Here is a 5,000-nt window from a genome sequence, read left to right on the forward strand (position 1 = left end):
AGTGCTGGCGGAAATTGTTCTACTGTTGGCCGAAGGAGGAGAAGAGGCGGAAGGCATGGCCAAAGCCAGGTAAACGCTAGGACTGTGATAGTGAGGGTCGGAACTTTGAATGTTGGCAGTATGATTGGTATAGGGAGAGAGCTAGCTGATATGATGGACAGAAGGAAGGTTGGTATATTGTGTGTGTAAGAGACCAGATGGAAGGGGAGCAAGGCTAGGTGTAACGGAGGCAGCTTCAAATTGTTTTATCATGGTGTGGATGGGAGGAGAAATGGCGTAGACATTATCCTGAAGGAATAGTATGCTAAGAGTGTTTTGGAGGTGAAAAGAGTGTCGGATAGAGTGATGTTTATGAAGCTGGAAATTGATGGTCTAATGATGAATGTTGTTAGTGCATATGCTCCACAAGTTGGGTGTGCGATGGATGAGAAAGAAAAGTTTGGAGTGAGTTGGATGAAGTGGTGATGACTGTACCCAAGGGTGAGAGACTGGTGATTGGAGCAGATTTCAATAGGCGTGTTGCTGAAGGGAACAGAGGGGATGAGGAAGTGATGGGTAGATATGGTGTTAAGCAAAGCAACGCAGAAGGTTAGATGGTAGTGGATTTTATGAAAAGGATGGACATGGCTGTGTTGAATACATATTTTAACAAGAGGGAGGAGCATAGGGTGACATACAAGAGTGGAGGAAGATACACACAGATGTATTATATCTTATGTAGAAGGGCCAGTCTGAAGGAGATTGGAGACTGTAAAGTGGTGGCAGGGGAAAGTGTAGTTAGGCAGAATAGGATGGTGGTTTGTAGGATGACATTGGTGATCAAGAGGAAAAGGATGAGTGTGAGGGCAGCACCAAGGATCAAATGGTGGAAATTGAAAAATGGTAATTGTGAGGTGATGTTCAGGAAAGAGTTAAGACAAGCACTGGTTGGCAGTGAAGAGTTACCGAATAGCTGGGTAACTACAGCAGAGCTAGTAAGAGAGATGGCTAGAAAGGTGCTTGGTGTGACATCTGGAAAGAGGAAGGAGGACAAAGGGACCTGGTGGTGGAATGAAGAAGTACAGGAGAGTATACAGAGAAAGAGGTTGGTGAAGAAGAAGTGGGATTGTCAAAGAGAAGAAGAAAGTAGACAAGGGTATAAGGAGATGAGATGCATGGCAAAGAGAGAGGTGGTGAAGGCTAAGGATAAGGCGTATGAAGAGTTGTATAAAAGGTTGGAACTAAGGATGGAGAAAAGGACCTGTACTGATTGGCTAGACAGAGGGACCGAGCTAGTAAAGATGTGCAGCAGGTAAAGGTGATAAAGGATAATGAGGGAAACATACTCACAAGTGACGAGAGTGTGTTGGGGAGATGGAAAGAGTACTTTGAGGGGCTGATGAATGAAGAGAATGAGAGGGAGAGAAGGTTGAATGATGTGCGGATAGTGAATCATGAAGTGCAGTGGATTAGCAAGGAGGAAGTAAGGATAGCTATGAAGAGGATGAAGAATGGAAAGGCTGTTGGCCCAGATGACCCTGTGGAAGCATGGAGGTGTTTAGGTGAAATGGCAGTGGAGTTTTTAACTAGATTGTTTAATGAAATCTTGGAAAGTGAGAGGATTCCTGAGGAATGGAGAAAAAGTGTTTTGGTACCGATTTTTAAGAATAAGGGTGATGTGCAGAGCTGTGGTAACTACAGAGGGATTAAATTGATCAGTCACAGCGTGAAGTTATGGGAAAGAGTAGTGGAAGCTAGGTTAAGAAGGGAGGTGATGATTAGTGATCAGCAGTATGGTTTCATGCCAAGAAAGAACACTACAGATGCGATGTTTGCTTTGAGAGTGTTGATGGAGAAGTACAGAAAATGTCAGAAGGAGTTGCATTGTGTCTTTGTGGATTTAGAGAAAGCATATGACAGGGTGCCTAGAGAGGAGTTGTGGTATTATATGAGGAAGTTGGGAGTGTCAGAGAAGTATGTAAGAGTGGTACAGAATATGTACGAGGGTAGTGTGACAGCGGTGAGGTCTGCGGTGGGAGTGACGGATGCGTTTAAGGTGGAGGTGGAATTACATCAAGGTTCAGCTCTGAACCCTTTCTTATTTGTAATGGTGATGGTCAGGTTGACAGACGAGATCAGACAGGAGTTCCTATGGACTATGATGTTTGCAGATGACATTGTGATCTCTAGTGAGAGTAGGGAACAGGTGGAGGAGACCCTGTAGAGGTGGAGCTATGCTCTAGAGAAAAGAGGAATGAAGGTCAGCAGGACTAAGACAGAATATATGTGTGTGAATGAGAGGGGGAATAGAGGAATGGTGAGGATGCAGGGAGTAGAGGTGACGAAGGTGAATGAGTTTAAATGCTTGGGATCAACAGTTCAGAGTAATGCTGAGTGTGGAAGAGAGGTGAAGAAGAGAGTACAGGCAGGATGGAGTGGGTGGAGAAGAGTGTCAGGAGTGATTTGTGACAGACGGGTATCAGTAAGAGTGAAAGGGAATGTCTACAAGAGGGTAGTGAGACCAGCTATGTTACATGGGTTGGAGACGGTGGCATTGACACAAAGGCAGGAGTCAGAGCTTGATGTGGCAGAGTTGAAGATGTTAAGATTTGCACTGGGTGTGACGAGGATGGACAGGATTAGGAATAAGTATATTAGAGGGTCAGCCCAGGTTGGAAGGTTTGGAGACAAAGCCAGAGAGGCAAGATTACGTTGGTTTGGACAGGTGCTGAGGAGGGATGCAGAGTATATTGGGAAAAGAATGCTAAGGATGAAGCTGCCAGGTAACGGGAAAAGCGGAAGGCCTAAGATAAGGTTTATGGATGTGGTGAGAGAGGACATGCAGGTGGTTGGTGTGACAGAGCAAGATGCAGAGGACAGGAAGAAATGGAAACAGTTGATCTGCTGTGGTGACCCCTAACAGGAGCAGCCGAAAGAAGAAGAAGAAGAAGAAGAAGGAGACTCAAAATACCTTAAGAATTTAACAAAACAATATCCGTTTCTTTTATTTATTTATTTTATTTTATTTTACATTTGTTGACCGGGATAGTCCGACTGGATATATGTCCATTTTCAGCGGAGGCCCGGGGAGAAAAGCTCCACAATAAAAATACAAAGATTAATACATTATGGTAAAATAAAAATTAATCCATTGTAATAAAACAGAGTAAGAAGATATAACAAAAAAACAATTGTATCTCCTATATTAGTAGATGCAACAAAGGAAATGCAGAGCAGGGCTATAATATACACTATCACGGATACATTAATATAAACATAGATTACAGCATAACCATTCTACTTTTAGGATAATCACTTTGGTTAAGAGGAGAGAAAAACAAGAAAGGAAGAGGGGATGCTATTAGGATGGCATCTATACTTGTCTGAGAAAGGGTCAGTCAGGACTTGAGCATTGACAAAGCCAATGTGACTTTAGATGGTGATTTAATCTTTTTTTGAAGAGGCTTAGAGAGGAAATGCAGGAGAGACTGGGGGGGAGGGAGTTCCAGATTTTACCAATGGAATTGGTAAAAAGTGATTCACCCCCTACATTATTGGATTTGACTGTTTGAACTAATATTTTGTTTGAACTTTAAACATGCAAACACTAGGGAATCATTCGGCATCATGCCTCTCAACCTCTAAGCACAAAAAATCTCAACAAAGCGTAAAATAATGGAGGGGGGGCAAAAACAGGGACATATTTTAAATGTAGCTCTTATAAACCTAAAGAGTTGTTAGAATGACAAGATCTGTGTTAGCATGCATTTTCTGAAGAATATGAAGTCTAAACCTCAAATGTATGCCATATCTCTCGACCTCTTAGAGCAAGAAATCTGGACAAAGCCATAAATAATGGGTGACAAAGTCCCAAAAATAGATTGATAGAATAACAGATTTTGTATTAGCATTAACTTTCTGAAGGATATGAAGTTTGAAACTTAAATGCCTGTCATTATTATTTACTGACTTCAATCTTTAATGACTTGTCAATGGTTTGCCAGAAAACCACAGTTTTATGAAAAACAGACCAAAAATATTAGGAAAAATCTGGACAACCTGCAAAATTCTGTACAGTTGAGAGGTATGATGTATGCCATAATTTAGTGACTTCAATCATCAATGATTTGCCAGAAAACCACAAACTTTAAGAGGAAGAGACCAAAACTATGAAGCAAAAATCTGTACGTTGACAGCTACAGTTGGCACAGTGTTACACCTCGTCACTCCCCACCACTAGACCAGTAATCAAAGAGCCTCAATCCTCACCACTGGCACCAGTGGGAGATATTCACTGAGAGGTTAAACAGGTACACACACAGTATTTCCAGATGCAGCTTTCTGCATCAGGAGCAATTTCCCTTAAGAGCACACAGAGAGCACAGTCCGTCCGGGCCTGGTTTCTCCCTCTTCCTCCAGATCCCCAATAAGACTCCCCACTGACACAGCTATGGAGTTGAGATCTCAGCTGAGTGACCAAGCCAAGACCTCCAGCACCCTGTCTGTCCAACCAGTGCTTCATGTCTTTTCCCAAGTAGCTAATATACACACTCTTTGAGGTTTGGTTTACGCACACACACACACACACACACACACACACACACACACACACACACACACACCTGAGAAAAGCTGTCACACGTTTACTAGATATGCCCCCTTCTTTCCAGACTATAAAGTAGTTACCACTGCCACCAGTCACAGTCAGTCCTGCCAGCAGCCTTAAGGCCCTTAACAAAGGGTATCCAATCTTACTGTGTGATATTAATATTAATAAAAATGGAAGTTTTACCAAGAGCAAGGCTATTAGAAGTGGTCCACAAAATGACACCAAATAAGTATGCAAGTGCTCACAAATATCTCTACAAAGATCAGCTACAATGAAAGGTTTAAATATATTTAATAATAAATAATAAAAGAACAAGAAAATACTCTCTATATATTCACAGTGACATCAGAGTTCAAAACACGAGAAATATTTAAAATAACATTGCAGGACAGGCTCAGCTAAATAAAGGAAA

The sequence above is a fragment of the Protopterus annectens genome, chromosome 2.part1 (genome assembly GCF_019279795.1).
Source record: "Protopterus annectens isolate FY-2018-M chromosome 2.part1, PAN1.0, whole genome shotgun sequence".
Classification (NCBI taxonomy): Eukaryota; Metazoa; Chordata; order Ceratodontiformes; family Protopteridae; genus Protopterus; species Protopterus annectens.